The sequence below is a fragment of the Musca autumnalis genome, unplaced genomic scaffold, assembly GCF_047663935.1.
Source record: "Musca autumnalis isolate F117 unplaced genomic scaffold, ASM4766393v1 scaffold_2, whole genome shotgun sequence".
In the NCBI taxonomy this organism is placed as follows: Eukaryota; Metazoa; Arthropoda; class Insecta; order Diptera; family Muscidae; genus Musca; species Musca autumnalis.
The window spans coordinates 254,608,875-254,631,455 of NW_027411755.1; the positions used below are offsets into that span (position 1 = coordinate 254,608,875).

Sequence of the window (22,581 nt, forward strand, 5' to 3'; positions counted from 1 at the left end):
CTCGTCTATTAAGACTACCTTCAGCTCGTCTATAAAGACTCCCTTCAGCTCGTCTATAAAGACCTCCTTCAGCTCGTCTATAAAGACTCCCTCCAGCACGTCTACAAAGACTCTCTCCAGATCGTCTATAAAGACTCCCTTCATCTCGTCTATAAGGACTTCCTTCATCTCGTTTATAAAGACTCCCTTCAGCTCGTTTATAAAGACTCCCCTTAGCTCGTCTATAAAGACTCCCTTCAGCTCGTCTATAAATACTCCATTCAAATCGTCTCTGAGGACTCCAATCTATTTTCCCATGTTCCCATCTTGTCGTTTCAAATCTCCTCTTCTGGCTATGTTTCAAGGTTCCATACTAGCCGCCTTATTGCCTATAAAAACCTTCTTCTGGTTGTCCTCTTGAATAGCCTATGAAGGCCTCATCCAGGTTGTCTTCTCCTCTGCCAATCGCCTACTATGCCTCCTTTTCTTCTTGTTTCTCCCTTGAATGAAGAATAAACGTCAACATTAATCAACATTAAGCTAAGATTGTCTCATGTAAAACTTTGACTAGCTCAGCTCCAGAGGATTACCTTAAACCAAGAAAAGCAGGGCTAATAGGGTAAATGAAAATTAACCGTAAAATGACAACAATGTAGCCAGCAATGCAAAATGTAAACAGCCAACGTGGCACCACTAATTCTAAAAAAGAACCCTGCTTCGGGCACACAAACCAGGACTGACGGCAAGCAAACAATTTTAGTTTATCTTCTAAAGCGCCATTCGATTAACAAGTGTAACTAATGCAGGCCATCCTACTCCAGGCAGGAAAATGAACAATTCGTTTTTGTCGCTGATGGGACGGACTGCTTACCTACAACAAGGCAAATCTTCCTTCAGGTTGTACAAATGCACTGCACTGACAGTCCTAGTTTACCTTTTACACAATAACCTGATAACTAAGCAAATAATGGTTGTTGGCGGAAAGGGTGAAGGGAAAGCATAGATCCCTAGACCATCACCGCCAACACCACTCCGACACACCATTCATTGCCAGATGCTGCTGAGTATGATGATGAAAACCATGAGAATGTGAACATTTCCGCTTGTCTGCATTTTGCGTTAATTATAATGTCCACACTTTGGCACGATCACTCAAAATGACACGTTGATCATTTTGGCGTTGCATTCGTCGAGCAATTCGTTTTTTGTTCTGTTTGTCTGTTTGGCTACATTACCATCTCTCTTGTTGTTATACCAATGACGTTTTTCTGCTTGAGCCAACATCAACAACTAGAAAAACCGATAACAATCTCACCGATCGTGTTCATGATAATCAACATGATCAGTGGCTAGACCGTGATAATTATATTGTTAATTATGCTGCTGATGATGATAGATTTGATGATAATTTAAATGTACTCAACATGTCAAAAAATACAAATTACAATAGATACAAAAACAATTACACACGCACGTACATACCCGTACATGTATAATATTAAAATGTTATGTTGCAGTAGCATAGGCACGCCTTCACGTGATTCTTAATTAAAATTGTGCAATATTTTTCGTATTTTTGTTCAAAATAAATAATTATGGGACAATTTTTCAAAAAATACTTAACACATGGACAGAGGAACGAACATTGGCAATATTATAAGATACTGTAGACAGTGGTTCGAAACAACCTTTTGGCAATATTAATTATAAAAAGGAACTTTAGTAAAAATTGACAGCTACTTCACTGGTAGACCCCATGGTCTATTTTGTCTTCAAACTTCATAAAGACATTTCAGAAATAGGCAAAGAATTCTTAGGAAATAATGTGTTTTAGCCTTAAACTCTTGTGTTTCAAAATGCCTTTTTTAATATTTTCATAATTCTATATTCCCATCGGTACCACCGTCCACCACAGGTCTCATCATATTGCTCTTAACATTTACATTGTCCCTCAACTTGATCATGACCATTTGGCCATGTATCAACACTGAGGCGATGTTACGCACACAAATTCTATAGTATTTCTAATATTGTGTGCCCCAGAAATAATATAGGTGTGACATTAAGACAGGAAGTCTGAGTCCCTGGCCCCTCAACTAACCTTTAATATTTTACTTTACCGTAAATCTTCAAAAGAAACAACCAATTGGTTTTGTTTTCTGTAGATATCTTTTATTTGTTATGTGGTGGTGACTATTGCCGTGACTTCTTCAGTTTTTTTGGTGGCTGCCTTGCTGGCTGCCTGGCATTGGGCCCATTGTGTCTGTGGCAATTATGTCGGATGTCTTTACAGGTATTTTTTTCGTTGGCGACATTTAGCTTTCGAATTTCTGACGCCATCGTTGCCTAGAGATTAGATTTTGATGTTGCCAGTGATATCATTTCGAGGGGGTTCTTTGAATACTAAGAGGTCTCTTTTGATTGAGTCAATTACTCAGGACAGCAACTCAGGACAATTATTGAGCAATCATAAAAGGGGGTTTTATATATATCTTTATAGACAAGATCAAACGAGTCTTTATGAACGAGCTGAAGAAAGTCTGTATAGACGCGCTGATACTAGTCTGAAGACAAGCTCAAATGAGCCTTTTAGATGAGCTGAGAGGAGTCTTTATATACGAGCTGAGGGTAGTCTTTATAGACGAGCTGGAGGGAGTCTTTATAGACGAGCTGGAGGGAGTCTTTATAGACGAGCTGGAGGGAGTCTTTATAGACTAGCTGGAGGTAGTCTTTATAGACGAGCTGGAGGGAGTATTTATAGACTAGCTGGAGGTAGTCTTTCTAGACGAGCTGGAGAAGTCTTTATGGACGAGCTGGAGGTAGTATTTATAGACGAGCTGGAGGGAGTCTTTATAGACGAGCTGGAGGAAGTTTTCAAAGAATACCAGAGGACAGTATTAATATACTGACTTATAGAAGAGCTGAAGAAAGTGTCTATATACGAGCTAAATGGAGTTTTTATAGTGTTTCTAGACGAGCTGGAGGGAGTCTTTATAGAACAGCTGGAGGGAGTCTTTATAGACGAGCTGGAGGGAGTCTTTATAGACGAGCTGGAGGGAGTCTTTATAGACGAGCTGGAGGGAGTCTTTATAGACTAGCTGGAGGGAGTCTTTATAGACTAGCTGGAGGTAGTCTTTATGGACGAGCTAGAGGGAGTCTTTATAGACGAGCTGGAGGGAGTCTTTATAGACGAGCTGGAGGGAGTCTTTATAGACGAGCTGGAGGGAGTCTTTATAGACGAGCTGGAGGTAGACTTTATAGACGAGCAGGAGGGAGTCTTTATTGACGAGCAGGAGGGAGTCTTTATAGACGAGCAGGAGGGAGTTTTCAAAGAATACCAGAGGACAGTATTAATATACTGACTTATAGAAGAGCTGAAGAAAGTGTCTATATACGAACTGAATGGAGTTTTTATAGACGAGCTGAAGAAAGTGTTTCTAGACGAGCTGAAGAAAGTGTTTTTAGGCGAGCTGAATGGAGTCTTTATAGACGAGCTGGAGGGGTCGTTATAGACGAGCTGGAGGGAGTCTTTATAGACGAGCTGGAGGGAGTCTTTATAGACGAGCTGGAGGGAGTCTTTATAGACGAGCTGGAGGGAGTCTTTATAGACGAGCTGGAGGGAGTCTTTATAGACGAGCTGGAGGGAGTCTTTATAGACGAGCTGGAGGTAGTCTTTATAGACGAGCTGCAGGGAGTCTTTATAGACGAGTTGAAGGGAGTCTTTATAGACGAGTGGAAGGGAGTCTTCATAGACGAGTTGAAGGGTGTATTTATAGACGAGCTGAAGGGAGTGTTTATAGACGAGCTGAAGGGAGTCTTTATAGACGAGCTGAAGGGAGTCGAGGCGAGCTGAAGCGAGTCTTTATAGACGAGCTGAAGGGAGTCTTTATAAACGAGTGGAAGGGATTCTTTATAGACGACCTGGAGGGAGTCTTTATAGACGAGCTTTAGGGAGTCTTTATAGACGAGCTGGAGGGAGTCTTCAACGAATACCAGAGGACGGTATTAATAGACTGACTTATAGACGAGCTGAAGATAATGTCTATAGACGAGCTGAATGGAGTTTATAAAGACGAGCTGAAGAAAGTGGTTTTAGACGAGGTGAATGGAGTTTCGAACTAAGGGTAGTATTTATAGACAAGCTAAAAACAGTGTTTATAGCCGATCTACGTAGTCTTCATAGCCAAGCTGAAGATAGTCTTTATAGACCTAGCCGAAAGAGTCTTTATAGCAGGGTATCTTTATAGACTACTTGAAGGGAGTCTCTATAGATGAGCAGATACTAACCGACGTAAAGTTCAGAAACGATTAAGCACTGTGTTAGGTGTTGGAATTATGATAAATCCAAGACTTAAAAACCTGGTTTCCCCATTCAATACGGTGGATGAGAGAACTGCCACAATCCATATTAAAATAAATTCCTTTAGCATCAGTCTCAGCTGCACCAAAGTCTAGACCAATGAAAGAGGAACAGACCAAGGACATATACTACTAACGCCTAGAGGGTACAGGTGATCGCTACTCAGATCATTGCATTAGGATTGTTCTAGGAGATTTAAGTGCTAAAATTGAGACGATATCTTTGATTCTACATGCTGCATGCTTCATGAGGTAAGATCCGATAACGAAGTAAGCCCGAAAAACTCTCTTTAAACTGCCGGCCGGCAAAAACCTATAGTTGTGTACCAAAAACCACCATCTTAAAATCCATGGTAGGATCAGGAATGTGGTGAGGCTACTGAAGTGAAAAACGCGGCATACAGGTCAATACAGGTTAAGTTCCGTCAGTAGCAGAGCTCCGATTTACTCTCGAGTGAAAATTTGGGGGGAGTTGGCATTTTTTTTTTGTTGGGAGTGGTTGGTTTGGTGGTGGAGAGGAGGCAAGTTTCTCGAATTCGAGAAGAGTTTTACTCGCGACTGGAATTCGAGCGAATTTGAGCGAAGTAGAAATTGGAGAAGTATATTTTTAGAAGAAAAATGCAAATAGCCGGAAAAACGTGAGCGTGAGAAGCTCGAAATGTTTAGGAGCCAGAATGAAGCCCGAACATTTTGCCAGAGTTAAAACATTTGACCTTGAAATCTGGTAACTGACACAGACAGCATACTGAGGATCTGGAAGGAGCCAATCCTAAACGAAAGTATTGACTGTTTATAACCTTGTGAAAGTAAGGTCACGTATAGGATGAAGAAATGCAACAGGTGCTGGTGGGCAGATCTCGAATTACAAATGAAATTCACGAATTAATAATGAAATGGTACGAATTTAATCTATAATAATACGAATTACCAATTAGGGAGAAACTAGTCTTTTAACTGGTCTTTGAAGGATATTTATGGCGAACCTGAACTTAACTCAGCCGATGAGAAAACCATATTACATATAATAACTATATTCTTAAACCGTGGCGCAGTGATAAGCACTTCCGCCTTGTACTCAGAAGGTCTGCGGTTCGATCTCTGGCTAGAACATCAACATTTTCATTGAGCCAATCGGCGTGCACTCATTGATATGAGAGAAGTCTCCCTTGTCTCTTTGTGGATGTTGTGGGAACATTAAAATAAAGGGTGGTTTTTTAAGCTAGATAGAACTTTAAATTGTAAAAAGTAACACAAAAATTAAATTTTGATGAAACTTTTTTTTATTTGTTTCAGTATACTCTGACAAATCATCATGAATAGACTCACGCTTGAACAACGCTACGAAATTAGCCAAATTTACTTTGAAAATCAGTCGTCGATTCGCGCAACTTATAGACGACTTCGTCATTTGTATGGCGTTTGTTTTATCGCAAAATTGTGTTCACGATGAGGCGCATTTTTGGCTTAACGGGTTTGTTAATAAGCAAAATTGCCGCATATGGAGTGAGACCAATCCACAAGATACCCTACAGACTCCATTTCATCCAGAAAAATGCACCGTATGGTGCGGTTTTCACGCTGGTGGCATCATCGGACCTTATTTCTTCAAAAATGAGGCCGGAGCTCGCGTTACGGTTATTGGAGATTGTTACCGCACCATGATCAATGATTTTTTGTTTGAAAATATGGATGACATTGATCCGGAGGAGATGTGGTTTCAACAGGATGGCGCTACGTGCCATACGGCGAACGCAACCATCGACTTTTTGAAATCAAAATTTGGCGATAAGTTGATTTCGAGAATTGGACCTGTCAATTGGCCTCCAAGGTCGTGCGATTTGACACCTCTCGATTATTTCCTGTGGGGCTACGTGAAGTCACTGGTTTATGCTGATAAACCAGCAATAATTGATGCCTTGGAGGCCAGCATTGTTCGTGTTATTCGTGACATACGGCTAGCAGTGCTCGAAAAAGTGGCCAAAAATTGGACGTCCAGAATGCACTTCGTCAAGAACAGCCGCGGTGCCCATATGCCCGAAATCATTTTCAAATGTTAATGTAACGTATTGATCTTTCGAATAAAAAAAAAATTTTTTTGATTACAATTTAATTTTTGTGTTATTTTTTACAATTTCAAGTTCTATCGGGCTTAAAAAAACACCCTTTATATACTTACATTGACGTACGTATGTAGTTAAAAGACCAAAAAATACATACATACATACATTGTATATAAAAGCTTGAAATACCAATGATACTACCGGAGTGATTTGAAATGTATTCTTAGTTCGGCTTATGGAACAAATGTTCCTAATGGAGGGAAAGTATTTGCAAATGTAACTAAATGCAACAATTACAATTTCTTGAAATTTCAAATCAAATTCCTGCAACCGGATATAAATGCCATAACTGAAATACTTTCGAATGCTTAAGAATTCCTTGGAATTCTAACTAACCCATATTAATAACAACAATATGGGTATTTTTGTGACAGCAACAATCTTGCGCACATGTCAATTAGTGGCAAATGGCAATATGAAATAAATACCACCATTCTATGTGGCAAATGTCAATTTCGATGACAGCAGTCGCGATGCTGTTGTTCTGGAAGTGCGATTTACAGTAATTGATATTCATCAAACGTTTTTCTGATAGCTGTTATTGTAGTTGCTGTTCGACTGTAACTCCGCTCACAACTCATGTTGATGAATTTCAATTGTAATTTCATTTCTATAATCTGTTAATTTCGTACCCAAGATTCAAGTGTAAATGTTATAGTTTTTGATGTGACGAGGGTCGATTAAAGTGGTAGTATTTTTTACCATTAAATTGTACCCTATTGGCTCAGATATTATCCTCTTAAAAGCCGGTAAAGTTAGGTAGATGGTAACAACAATAAAATGCAATTGTCAAAGTTTGAAATTAATTTTGAGATAGTCAATGTATCATCGACAATGTTGAGTTAAGAAGATGGAAGAAAAAAAACAGAAGAATTTAGCAATGTGCTCCAGATACAAATGCAAGGTATACAATAAACGAAACCGGTGTGAGCAGAAGGTTTTTGTATATGATAATGACAGAAGCGACCTCTTACTACCACTTTCCAAAAAAACTTTAATTGATTTTTGTGTGCTACCTCATATACTACCTACACTCCAGCTTAGTCTTTATATTAATTGTCCGTATCTAATACTAGAACCAATTATGTGTTCGTATAACAGAAGGATGTCACTGTGGTGATGGTCTTTACTTACATACTTACTTAGCTGGCCCATTACAGAACATTTGTTCCATAGACCGTACTAAGAAAAGATCTCCAATTCCCTCGGTTTAGTGTTTCGCTTTCTGGAATACCGCACCTTGTAATCTCTTCATCCACTTGTTTGCGCCATCTATTCCTTGGCCTGCCAAGTCTGCGTGCACCGCCATGTGGCCCGAATTTATACGCCTTTTTAGCGGGTTCATCATCGCTCATTCTTATTATATGGCCTAGCCAACGCAATCGCTGCATCTCGATACGTTTAACTATATTGATGTCGTTGTACAGCAGATACAGCTCGTGGTTCATTCGATTGGTCCGTAGATCTTTCGAAGAATTTTTCTCTCAAACACGTCAAGCACTGCCTTATCGGCTGGCGCAAGTACCCAGGCTTCGGAACAATACATCAGCACGGGTAGTATCAGTGTTTTGTAAGGCGTTATTTTGGTTTGACGAGTTGTGGCTTTGTTTTTGAAGGCCAAAACAATTCTTCTTTTTATTTCACAACTGATGTCGTTTGTTGTGTTTACGGCGGTGCCGAGGTATACGAAGTCTTTTACTACCTCAAAATTATAGGAAACAACTTCAACAGTTAGTCCGATCTTAATGGACGCATTGCGCGTCGACACCATCAACTAGGTATTCTCGCCGTTTACCGCCAGACCCACTTTAGCAGATTCTCCTTCGACCTTCATAAAGGTATCGGTTACTTCTTTTACTGATCGTCCCATGATTTCCATATCATCAGCATAAGCAAGGAACATGTGGCTTTTGACGTTTTTTGAAGTTTGCCTCTAGTATAACCTTTTCTAGCCGGATGTTGAAATATCACACGAAAGGCTGTCTTCTTGCCTGAAACCTCTTTTGGTACAAAACTCTTCGGAGAGGTTCTTTCCGAAGATCTTGTGTCAGTTAGAGTCATTTTACAAAGCCGAATGAGTTTTGCTGGGATACCAAATTCAGACATAACTTCGAATACCTTCGAACGTAGCTGGCTTTCGAAGTATGCTTTATATTCGACAAAAAGGTGCTAGGAGCCGATCTGCATCTCTTGGGTCTTTTCTAGGAGTTGACGCAAGGTAAATATCTGGTCAATGGTGGACTTGCTTGGTCTAAAACCGCATTGGTACGGTCCAATTTTTTCGTTGACCATGGGCTTTAGTCGTTCGCACAATATCCCTGGCACTATCTTGTAGGCGATAGGGAGAAGACTTATGCCCCTATAGTTGGAACGTACAGTCTTATCTCCTTTCTTGTGGACGGGACACAGGATACTCAGGTTCCAATCGTCGGGTACTCGTTCTTCCTGGCAGATGGAGCTAACTTGCTGATGCATACACCTTATCAGCGTGTCGCCTCCGGTTTTAAACAGCTCGACTGGTAGGCCATCAGCTCCTGCTGGTTTATTGCTGTCATTACCTCATCTTGGCCGGGTGGTATACATTCAATACCATCTTCTGGGATTGGATCTGTGGTATCTACATCGACTTTGCTTCTGCCAACAGTTTGGAAAAATGCTCTTTTCCTATCCTTAGCACACTATCAGTATCAGCTACCAGATTACCTTGCTGGTCTCTACAGGATGTTTGATGTTTTACTCTTTGGTAGAATTTTCGGACTTCATTCTGTCTCCTGTACATCTCGATTTGTTCACATTCCCGCTTTTCCGTCTCTCTCTTTTTCCTGCGGAAAAGACGTTTCTCCCCTCTACTTTTCTCCCGATACCTCTCTCGTGCGCTACGAGTTGCTACTGATTGTAAAGTAGCCCTATATGCCGCAATTTTCTCTTCGGTAGCAGCACGGTAATCCTGGTCATACCATGGATTCCTTGGTGGAGGTCTCTGGTATCCAAGTACTGATTTTGCGGCTGTTTGCATGGAGTGGGCAATGTTTTGCCATTGTCCTGATATGTTATCGGGACGAGGAGTGCTTTGATTAAGCAGTTGGTCCAGTTGAGTGGAATATGCTGTGGTTATTTGTTGTGATTGCAGCTTACCGATGTCCAACTTCCGTGTTGTGTCTCTTCGCACTTTGTTTGCTACGTTTAATCTGGTACGTACCTTTGCTGCAACAAGGTAATGGTCCGAGTCTATCTTTGCACCTCAGAACGATCGTACATCCAACACGCTCAATGCATGTCTTCCATCTATCACAACGCGATCAATTTGATTTATTGTTCTTTGATCTGGAGACAACCAGGTGCCTTATGCATATCGAGATGATTAAATCTGGTACTGCTAAATACCATGTTTTTTGCAGCTGCAAAGGCTATCAGCCTCATATCATTGTCAGATGTTTCAATGTGGAGACTGAATTTCCCAACTGTTGGGCCAAAGATATTCTCCTTTCCAATTTTGGCATTAAAATCGCCTAGTATAATATTAATGTCATGGGCAGGGCAACGGTCATAAGTTTCTTCTAAGCAAAATATACCTTTGGTCTGTTCGTCCTTGTCTTCAGTGGGAGCATGAGCGCAAATAAAGCTGATGTTGAAGAATTTTGCTTTTAATCGAATTGCAGCGAGACTTTCATACACTGGGGTGAAGCTGGAGACCAGATGCTTTAACCTCCGACCAACTACAAATCCGCAACCAAACTCATGCTTTGTGTCATGTCTGCTATAATACAGTGCGTCACCTTTAGGTGTTGTTGTGACGCCTTTCCCGTTCCATCGTATTTCCTGTATGGCAGTAATGTCGGCCTTGTACTTTTCAAGTACATCTGCCAATGCGTAAACTGCAACTTCTCTATAAAGAGTGCGAACATTCCAGGTGCAGATTCGCAGATCATGGTTCTTAAAACGTTTGCGGTGTTCGTCAAGTTTAGAGGGGTTTGTTTTTCTTTTCCTTCGTTTTTTATAGAAGTTTGTTTTGTCTAGGGAAGGGTTACAACCCGACGCCCAAACCCAAGTTTTTAAAATTCTTATGGGTGAACGCGCGGCAACTGTTAGATCACTACCTTTAACGGGTGTTAAAGGCAGTTCCCCAGGTGACACCACGAGGAGGTCAGTCCACTTGAGATGAAAGAGGGACCAAGATAAATTCTGGGCTTTGCCATGTTAAAGCCGGTCAGGACCGTGCCTTGGTATCTTCCATGCCCTTCGTCTTTGCTAAATTAATTTTGACGTTTTCCTCGTTTTAAATCATATACCTTAATTTGCATGTCAAGATCCTTAAAAATGAGGGTTGGAAAATCGATTCACATTCAATCGTTTCAATTATTTTAATTTCAACAATATTCCCAATCCTTGTTCTATATGATTTTGTATTTCAGAAATTTTCCCAACCACCCCTCGTAGTACGACCTCATTCACCATTTCGCTGTTGGGCAGCACGTATGACGTACTATTTGGTTCATTATCTTGATTTTTCACAATTAGATATTTTGCGACTGTGGAGAGACCTAATTTTTATGCGAAAAACTTAACGCAAAAAAAAAACATATGGGCTTGCTTACAGATCTCCAACTGATCAGAGAGTCTAGAGCATTTACAGAGCGCATTGCACACAAAACATCTTAATTGCATTTTTTCATGCTGATTTATGTCATCACCACAGATATGGGCAAACTGTGTTTTTTTCATTTTTCATCAGTAGATGATAGTTGCCACCAAAGAATTGGACTACATCCACTATGATCACCGCCATCAACAAACCAAGAAACTGTGCAGTACACCAAAATTGTTATTTATTTGGCAACATTTTGCGAAATGACACCATTTGTTGTTAAAAGAAGCAAAGAAAACAAGGCAGGCGGAGAGAGAAAAATTTAACAAATTATAAAAAGGAATGAAAAGAATCGCCACAAATTAGCATTTACCCGCACATGGACAGACCCAGTTTCCGTTCTCTAAGGGGAAGAAAAAGGAAAACTTTCGAATTTTCTTGAATGAATTATTTGCGGAGGGTATGTTTTCTATCGCATCAATGAAATCATTGTGGGCTGATAAATAGTTTTTTTTCTCTCCCAATTTGTGATTGGTCAACAGGCATGGTTGAACCGGTGCTGGTGGAACACACGATCAAAGTGTGGCAAAATCAAAACAAAAAACAATTGGCATTGACTGGTGTTACCTTTGTGTTTGGCTCGGAAAATGGGATGCTGCCATCTTTCAACCATGGCCAAAAGTACGAACGAACGAGCGGAGGAAACAAAGGAGGTCTTGATCTATTTCAGGTTGATTTGTAATGACCAACGTTGTGGACAGCCAGCCAACACGGCTGGCATAATACCAATAACCAACAAATCGATCAAAACAAGTCCCCCCATCAAATGACGTCGACGATCATAATGATGTTGCTGATCATTGCTGGCAATAAGCGGAAATGTGCGCATTTAATTAAAAATCTAATTGTAGATAATAAATTTCAATATAGTTGTGGTTTGGTTTTTCTGTATCTTCTTCTTGTTTTTGTGGTGGTACCTTTTGAGATTTTGAAAGCTTTCTATGATCAATCAATCGTAATGTGAAATTAAGGACCACCACGAAGATAATTAGAATGTAGTGGTTATAGTAATTGGGAAAAGGATTTTGTCTCACATAAACAATCCATATGCTATCAGTTATTGAGTTGACTATTGGATGATTCATAAATGATCAAAAACAAACGCCTCTAAAGTTGGCGAACCCCGCCAACGTTTTAGGGACCATGATCTGCGAATCTGCACCTGGAATGTTCGCGCTCTTTATAGAGAAGGTGCAGTTTACGCATTGGCAGATGTACTTGAAAAGTGCAAGGCCGACATTACTGCCATACTGGAAATACGATGGAACGGAAAAGGCGTCACAACAACACGTAAAGGTGACGCACTGTATTGTAGCTGCAATGACACAAAGCATGAGTTTGGTTGCGGATTTGTAGTTGGTCGGAGGGTAAAACATCTGGTATCCAGCTTCACCTCAGTGAATGAAAGACTCGCTGCAATTCGATTAAAAGCAAAATTCTTCAACATCAGCTTTATTTGCGCTCATGCTCCCACTGAAGACAAGGACGAACAGACCAAAGATATATCTAACGAGGGCTTAGAAGAAACTTGTGACCGTTGCCCTGTCCATGACAATAAAATTACACTAGGCGATTTTAATGCCAAAATTGGAAAGGAGAATATCTTTGGCCCAACTGTCGGGAAATTCAGTCTCCACAGCGAAACATCTGACAATGGTAAGAGGCTGATAGGCTTTGCAGCTGCAAGAAACATGGTAGTTAGCAGTACCAGATTTAAGCATCTCGATATTCATAAGGGCACCTGGCTGTCGCCAGATCAAAGAACAAGAAATCAAATGGATCACGTTGTGATAGATGCAAGACATGCATCAAGCGTGTTGGATGTACGATCGTTCCGAAGTGCAAACATAGACTCGGACCACTACCTTGTTGCAGCAACGATACGTACCAGATTAAACGTAGCAAACATAGTTCGAACAGACACAACACGGAAGTTGGACATCGGTAAGCTGCAATCACAACAGATAGCCACAGCATATTCCACTCAACTGGCCCAACTGCTTAATCAAAGTACTCCTCGGCCCGATAACATGTCAGGACAATGGCAAAACATGGCCCACTCCATGCAAACAGCGGCAAAATCAGTACTTGAATACCAGAGCCCTCCAACAAGGAATCCATGGTATGACCAGGAGTGTCGTGCTGCTACCGAAGAGAAAAATGCGGCATATAGTGTTACTTTACAGTCAATAGCAACGCGTAGCGCACGAGAGAGGTATCTGCAGAAAAGGAGAGAGGAGAAACGTATTTTCGCCGGAAAATGAGAGAGATGGAAATGCGGGAGTGTGAACAAATCGAGATGTACAGGAGACAGAATAAAGTTCGAAAATTCTACCTAAGAGTGAAACATCAAACTGAAGGCTTTGGAACTGGCACATCCTCCTGTAGAGACCAGCAAGGTAATCTGGTAACTGATACAGATAGTGTGCTAAGGATATGGAAAGAGCATTTTTCCAAACTGTTGGTATCCAATAGTAGCGAAGTCTACGAAGATACCACAGATCCAATCCCAGAAGATGGTGTGCCATCGGCTCCTGCTGCCTTATTATTCTTCAGGCGGTTTATTGCTGTCTTTACCTCATCTTGGCCGGAACATTCAATATCCCGGCCAAGATGAGGTAAAGACAGCAATAAACCGGCTGAAGAATAACAAGGCAGCAGGAGCCGATGGCCTACCAGCCGGGCTGTTTAAAACCGGAGGCGACACGCTGATAAGGGATATTGTGCGAAAGACTAAAGTCCATGGTCAACGAAATAATTGGACCTTACCAATGCGGCTTTAGACCTGGCAAATCCACCATTGACCAGATATTTACCCTGCGGCAAATCCTAGAGAAGACCCAAGAGATGCAGATCGACACCTACCACCTTCTTGTCGATTATAAAGCGGCCTTTGACAGCCCGATACGTTCAAATGTATTCGAAGCAATGTCTAAATTTGGTATCCCCGCAAAGCTCATTCACCTTTGTAAAATGACTCTAACTGACACAAGATCTTCAGTTAAAATAGGAACGAACCTCTCCGAACAGTTTTGTACCAAAAGAGGTTTAAGACAAGGAGTTAGCCTTTCTTGTGATCTTTTCAACATGCTGCTAGAGGCAATTGCCAAAAAACGTCAAAAGCCACATGTTACTTGCTTATGCTGATGATATAGACATCATGGGACGATCAGTAAAAGAAGAAACCGATACCTTTATGAAGGTCGAAGGAGAATCTGCTAAAGTGGGCCTGGCGGTAAACGGCGAGAAGACCAAGCTGATGGTGTTGACGCGCAATGCGTCCATTGAGATCGGACCAACTGTTGAAGTTTGTTCCTATAATTTTGAGGTAGTAAAAGTCTTCGTATACCTCGGCACCGCCGTAAGCACAACAAACGACATCAGTTGTAAAATAAAAAGAAGAATTGTATTGGCCAACAGATGCTACTTTGGCTTAAGTAAGCACTTCAAAAACAAAGCCACTACTCGTCACACAAATATAACGCTTTACAAAACACTGATACTACCTGTGATGATGTATGGTTCCGAAGCCTGGGTACTTGCACAAGCAGACATGACAGTGCTGGGTGTGTTTGAGAGAAAAATTCTTCGAAAGATCTACGAATCAATCTGCTGTGAATATCGACGTCGCATGAACCACGAGCTGTATCTGCTATACAACGACATCAATATTGTTAAGCGTATCGAGATGCAGCGATTGCTTTGGTTAGGCCATTTAATAAGAATGAGCGAGCCACATGGCGGTGCATTCGAATAGAAACTATATTCGTCCATTCCTTTGTGTACTTAACACAAAAAATTTCACAATTGTATGCAAATGTGCACTTTAGGGACATGCTTATGATCGCTCTCAAATCTTTATAGCAGAATGCCTCGCGGCTCATATTACTACAGTATAATTTTTATAGGGTGTGAGTCCATACTGACTAAGACAACACTGTACAACATATATTTTCGATAGATATCGCGCCCACTAGTCATTTCAGTGTGTCATCGTATAACTTATGGAACAGTATGTCAGGAAGCATGTACCTTTCCACGGAAAACATAATACCGCTGTAAGAAGGTGTAGAAATTAAACTAAATTTGGACAAAATATTAGGAGATCCAAAGTTTGAAGCAAATTTGTTCAAGAGATATTGTGCATACCATTTAAGTGAAATTTTTTAAATATTCGGGGGAAGTACCGAAAATTTTGGACCGGTATTGCCTATCTTCGAACTGAAAGTATGACATAATATTAGGAAGGTCACATTTTGGACCAAGTCGGTTAGTTCGAGAGTTATCGTGCTCTCCAGCCACTACATATTGTGCCATAGGGTTTTTTACACTTTTCGGGCTGTTTTCTCAAGAAGTATGGACTTTCCCCTGAAAAAAACTTTTACCGTCGTAATAAAAGCCAGCGAATGCAAGTTGCTTCAAAAAAATCAAAGTGTTCGAGAGCAGGTCTTAAAGTGAACTTATCGGTAATTTTGTGTGATAGGTACTCGAAGGAGTGGACAAACATAGTCCATATCCGAACCTGATCTATATCTGGTAGATATGTTAGGATGTGTAAAGTATGGACCAAATCGGTCACTCCCTTCAAGAGTTATAGTGCGAACAATTTTGCGAACATTTTTGAACTTTTGTGGGGGAGGTACCTGAAGGAGTGAACCGATATGGCTTATGTTCGAACATAAACTATGTTTGGACAAAATATTATGAAGGCCAAATTCTGGACCAAATCGGTTTATCCGTTCGAGAGTTATCGTGCATTCCAACCACTACAAACGGTATCATAGGGGTTTTTTGCATCTTTCAGGCTGTTTTCTCAGGAAGTATGGACTTGCTCCTAATGAGACATGTGCCGTTGTAAGCGGGGTAGTGAATACAAGTTGCTACAACAAAAATCAAAGAAATTCGAGAACAGGTCCAAAACTAACTTTTCCGAAATTTTGTGTGGGTGGTACCCAAAGGAGTGGACCGATTGAGTCCATACTAGAACCTCATCTAAGTCTGAAAGAAGTTTCACGATGTTTTCGAACTTTTGTGGGGAAGGTACCGGAAGGAGTGGACAGATATAACCCATCTTCGATCTTAAACTAAGTTTGGACAAAATATTACGAAAGCCAAAATTTGAACCGAATCGGTTGATCCGTTCGAGAGTTATCGTGCGCTCCAGCCAGCCAGACAGACGGACGGATATTGCTAAATCGACTCCAAATTGTCTGAAAAGGATCTAGTCCAAACCAGAGATGGTCTGTCTGCAGTTGTGACGTATTTGACATACATTTCTGACGTATATTACATACGTCGGAAACGTCGTAAACCTAGCCAAACAAACAAGGTTTTTGACAGAATAAACAAACGAATTTTATAACCTAAAAATCGATGTTTTTCATAGTAATAAAAATCATTTTATTATTATTCTTTTGAGATCATATTTTATTAAAAAAAACAGGCATGAAAAGATTTCACTCTAAAATGTACATTTTATATATATTTTTTATATTATATGGACATTATACATATGTTTATTACTTCACCCGCAAATTCTTCGAATCATATGTAAAGTAGTGGTAGTGTTCAGAATACATTGTAGATGGCGTGCTAAAGGTAGAAACGCAATGAAATACGCCGCTTTTCCACGCTCAGTTGCATGTAAAAGACTAAAGGCCAAGTACTACCTAATTCAAATGCTAATCTTTTACATGAAACTGAGCGTGAAAAAAAGCGGCGTATTTCATTCTGTTCACACCTTAACTGCGTAATCCAATTTATTGTTCAATTATTTCAGTTGTTTTTAAAATAAAATATTAATAAAAATATGCTGTTATTTTCAAAAAAGGTACGGACGCTCTTCAATAAGAAAGACAGGCTTGCAGAATTAATATTAAGTAAAAAATATGATGGTAACACACATTTTTTGAGGTTTATGACGTTTACTACTTTTTATACGTTTTCTACGGGTATATGACGTTTTCGACGTTTACAACTTTCTTACCGTCGAAAACCTAAAAAATCGTCATACAGACCATCTCTGGTCCAAACATACTTGGAGTTCAAAACCATTATTTCGATGAGGCACATTTTGTCCGTATGAAAGTGTATATACCCTCGTTAGCATAAATGCACAGGATATAATTATACGTTTTTGGGTACTGGGTATGGTACATCTTCTTCGATGTTTAAAGAGAATATTAATGAAAACTCCCATTCAGGTTTTAGTAGCACATCCTTACATACATACAGTTTTTCAATTACTACTTCTGCTTCTGTCAAAACCTAATTGTTGGCTAGCTATATGACGTTCTCGAACAACCTCGTATGTATAGGTACTACTAGGATGCTTCCACAAAACAAATGAATTTGAGGATCGCTGAAAAGCTCAAATGTGGAGAGATCTCGCACAAAATCGGGTAGAAATTGAACGATTTGAAGCCTAATATATTGATGCATATTTTCAATATCACCTCCAAGCAATGTCATTGTCAATATCTTCAATGCTAAATAGGGCTAGGAACCTCGTTTTGCAGCTACTTTGGATTGTCAAATGAACAACATCTGGAATAATTTTTGTATTCATTTTTTCTGGCGAAACAAGTAACGCTTCGTTTCGCATCTTTGAGAAGAAACCTTGGCTGGCATGGCTCTGGCATATGAAACGACAGAAAAGAAGGCGTGGCTATTATGCCTATTTTATTGCCATTTGTTGGGGTATTGTATTGCTCATTATTGTTGTACTTATTTATTCATTATAGTTCATTCATTCATTTTGCAAGTAGATGTTGATGTTGTTGTTATTGCTTTTTGCACTGGTGCTCTTGTTTAGACCTCTGATGGTGATGATGTATAGATGTTGCTGTGATCGTTGTTGTTGGGGGCTTTTTGTCGCTGTGGATGGTGATGTTGTGAAAACATTGAACTAATTTAATTAGTTTTCAATTAAGTGTGGAAATACGTTTTTCTAATTAACTTATTATTGTTTTTATTATTTTTAAAGGCAACACAAATAAGCACAAAGGCAAAAAAGCGATACGAAAATTTATAGACTTAGTGACAAAAATGACATAGGACCGAGAGACAGACAGCAACAGCCAACACATCGATCGATCGATTGATGATTAATATCTTGGTCAAATGGAAATTCACGGAATGAATGACATCATCATCATACGGCGAGCGTCATTAGCCCAGTTCACAACTGTCATTGTTCCTTTTATGATTTCATTCGAAACTTTGAAAAGCCTTAAAACAATACGTTCACTTAATTGTATTGGTCAATGACGTTAGAATTGTTTCGAATAAAATTGATGTGCAATTAATTTGTTATTGTTTTGTTTTCTTCGGTTTTTTGGCTTTGATATCAATGACGAAATCCTTTGATTAGACTTTTTTTTCTCCTGGCCACACAATTTCTTGTTGATGGGTTGATGTGCCAAAGATTACAACATTCTTTGCATTTGTAAATGTGCTGCGATGTCTCCGCACAACAAAAAAGGTTCTCCCCAGCCAGATAGATACCCACCCAAACAACAAATTCATCAACGTGTAAGGTCTCAAAGTCTAGACAGTTTTTCTAGTTGTGAGTCATTTTGTTGTGTACGTTTTAAAAGAAAATTAGTTTACAACGAGGGTCGATTGGGAAATTTTGGAGGAAATAATTTTAGACACTAGTCTGCTTAAGACTTCAGCTTTATTTCAAAGTACGAACACAATAATAATAATTGTTCCACAAACATCCCATACAGGACAAGGGAAACTTCTCTCATAGGGATAAACTTAATGACTTTCGATTAATGTTTTAGTCTAAAAGTCAAATTATCGAAAATAAATAAAATAAATAAGTTATCGAAAATAAAACAGACACTATTATTTTGGATTAAATTAAATTTCTCATTGGACATGAATATACCTACAAATGTGTATATGTCCCTATTTAGTAGAACATGCCCTTTTAAAATTTCTTAAGTGGTGTTTACAGTAGCCATATGACACGAAATAAAAACATTCCATATCTACCCACACAGACAATGTGGAGACGTAACTTCATTGCATTTTTGCTGGTGTAGACACAAAAAGTAAATGGCGTAAGAAAAATCCCCAATATTGCACACATTAGCGACTGTATAACGATGGAAATTTTCATGTCATATGACATTGATATATAGTGTAAACTATCTCTTAGCAAAACATCCAAATTATAACATATTTCCAAAATGATTTCGTTTGAAATATTAAATCAAAAAACTTTCCCATCGTCCGGGCATTAAAAAAAAACTTAAAAACGAAAACAAAACAAAATATAAAACAGTAAGAGCAACAGATAAAACGTACAACAATTAAAAAGTATAAACCGCAAAAACAACAACAGCAATTTTCCTTAAACATTTTGCATTGACTTTTGTTCGATGGGCTGGTTGGCTAATTTGTGCGTAACATTAGCAGAATGTTCGTTTGGTCGATCGAATTCAATAAAATCAATTGAATACCATCGCCACCACCACCATCACCACTTGGATAAATGGCCAAATGTATAGATAGATGGTCCATTAAATTTTAACCTCAAAACCAATAATTTTTCCTATGATTTCATTTAGGTTTGACCTAAATACCCCATTGCAAAATAAGAAATGTTGTTGTTTGTTGCCCCTTTTGGACTCAATTCATTTTATTTGGTAACAATGTTTGTGGTGTACAATGAGATTTGAAATCGAAAAAAATGTATTGAATACACTCATACCTCGATTTGCGTTGATAATTGGTTCCGACAAACTTCAACGCAATGCGAAACAACGCAAATCGAAACACCTTTTTCCACATGTTTGTATGAAAATTTTTTTAATTGGTTCCAAAAAATTCCAAATTCCAAAAAATTATTAAAATTTCATTCTAAATTGTGCAATAAAAATTCAAGTACTTGTTCTTTTTAACATTTATTATTTCTTTTTAACATAATATTAAACTTAAAATCAATTAAACTTAAAATCAATTAAACTTAAAATCAATTCATTTATGAAAAAAAAAACTTAAAGAAAATATTATAACTCATTCATATAAAATTATTTTTCCTTAAACTATCGTCATTTTATGCAGTTTATTTCTCTGAGAAAAAGTGGCTTATTTTTGGTTGAATTAGTTCTGATTTTTTTTTGTAAATATATTTCTTTATAACAATTAATAGCTTCTTCCATAGCCTTTTTGGCATTGCTGCTCCGATTTTCATCTGGATCGTTGTCCACAAATATATCGATTGCTTTTGTTATATGTTGCATAGCTTCTGATATCTGAGTAACTTTTAAACTTCTTTTTTCTGCTATAACATTATTAGACGAGGAAGAACCATCCTCTTCCTCTAATACATGTTCCAAGTCAATGGAAAATAAATCTTCATTACTAAGTGGTTCATCGTGTGACGCCAATAATTCCAGAATGTCCTCTTCGTCCATGCCTTCCACTTCGGCCTCTTTCGCACGTTCCGAAATTTCTCTAGAAATGTTGTTAGATTCATTTATTTCTGTAAAATTATTATTTTGGACGCAACCAGGCCATAGTTGCCGCCAAGATCCGTTCATACTTGTTCTTTTAACTTCCAACCATGATTCATTAATATTTTCAATTGCCATCTTTATGTTAAAGTTTTTCCAAAATTCTTTCATTGATAGCTCGTTTTGTCTCTCTGTGGCATTAAGTAACTGATTGAAGGTTCGTCTTAGGTAGTAACTCTTAAAGTTTGATATGACACCTTGATCCATTGGTTGTATGATGGATGTTGTGTTTGGCGGCAAAAAAACTACTTTTATATTTTCTGAAATGTCATCAGAAAATATTGGATGCCCTGGAGCATTATCTATTAATAAAAGCATTTTGAATTCTATATTTTCAGAGGAACAGTATGTCTTTAATTCAGGAATTGCACAATTTTCCATCCAGTCTTGAAAAAGTGTTGCCGTCATCCAAGCTTTTTTATTTGCCCGCCAATGGACCGGAAGTTCATTTTTGTTTACATTTTTTAAAGGTCTTGGAGTTTCAGAATGATAAATAAGAAAAGGCTTGAATTTGAAGTCACCTTTAGCATTTCCTCCTAATAGAAGCGTAAGACGGTCTTTACTGGTCTTATGGCCTGGGAATGATTTTTCACACTTCGAAATGAATGTCCTTTTTGGAAGTCGTTTCCAAAATAGTCCAGTTTCGTCGACATTTAAAACTTGTTTTGGAGTGTACCCACCATCCTCTATGATATGTTTTAAGTCAAATATGAATTTCTTCGCGGCTGCCATATCTGCACTACCAGCTTCTCCTTTTAATGCAACGTTATGAAGATTTGCCCTTAATTTGAACTTTTCAAACCACCCTCGACTAGCTTCAAATCTTTCCGTAGATTCCAAACTTGTTGATGGAGAATTCTTTTTTAAATCGTTAAAAATTGATAAAGCCTTGTTTTGAATAACCATTTGGCTAAGTGGCATTTTTCTCTGGTTTTGATGTTCTATCCAGATGCATAAAAGCGATTCCATTTTTACTATTAATGAATTTCTAGCTTTTGTAACCTGTGTTGCTTGAACTTGTGTTGCAGTTTTTCCACACTCTTGAATTTTGCCGATGTCACGATTACAAATTGTACTTATTGTAGATGCAGAAAACCCCATGGCTCTTGCGATAGCACTAGGCTTTTCACCGGTTTTAAATCGTTTTATTATGTCTAATTTTTGTTGCAAAGTAATTTGTTTTCGCTTTTGACTCATATTGTAACATTAATTTACACTATTTTCAAATTGACAATGTACACATACAGACGTTGGCGTACCACAATACTGGGAATCACAGTTGTACGCATAAACAAAAAAACGATGAATATCAAAACAACGACGTAACGCAAAGCGTAATTGCACGACGGCACTTTTGACGGCGGCAAACGAGATGGAAGCGACGACATTAAAAAAGCCACATATATTACTTTTTATTGACGCAAATCGATTTACAAACGCAAATCAAAAAAAATCTATTATTTTTTTAATAACGCAAATCGAATCAATAACGCAAATCGAAACAAAATCTATCATTTTTTTCTTAACGCAAATCGAAACAACGCAAATCGAGGCAACGCAAATCGAGGTATTAGTGTAATATTAAAATATCAGAAGCTGCGGTTTAAAGACTTTACTAACGTACATTAAAATTGGCAGTATAAGTGCTTATAAAGTCATAATAAACAAGTAAAAAAGTATCAGCCGACAGACATATACCCTCAGTCTATGTGAATTGAAACTTTCATCTACGGACAGATCGAATGTATGTAAGGTCTTTTCAGAATTTTGTGGCCCTTTTTGGACAAAAATGTGGATTAGGATTTAAGATCAAAAGTGTTGCGGAGGAGATACTTAAAGGAATGGACCGACATAGTCAATTATGGAAGTGGATGTCATATTTTTTTGCACTTAGATACAAATGTTGAACTTTTGTGAGGGAGGTACCCTATGGAAAGGGCCGATATGG

General features: G+C 38.7%; 1 protein-coding gene and 1 long non-coding RNA gene across 20 annotated transcripts in view; one reads left to right on the top strand and one right to left on the bottom strand.

The window, feature by feature from the left end:
* Positions 1-22,581, bottom strand: part of Wnt6 (Wnt oncogene analog 6) — a 144,941-nt gene that overhangs the window by 76,082 nt on the left and 46,278 nt on the right. The gene's annotated exons all lie outside the window — the stretch shown is intronic.
* LOC141393416 (uncharacterized) lies at positions 11,233-11,994 on the top strand. The gene is made up of 2 exons (XR_012410089.1): positions 11,233-11,503; positions 11,586-11,994. It is a non-coding gene; the product is annotated as an uncharacterized lncRNA (long non-coding RNA).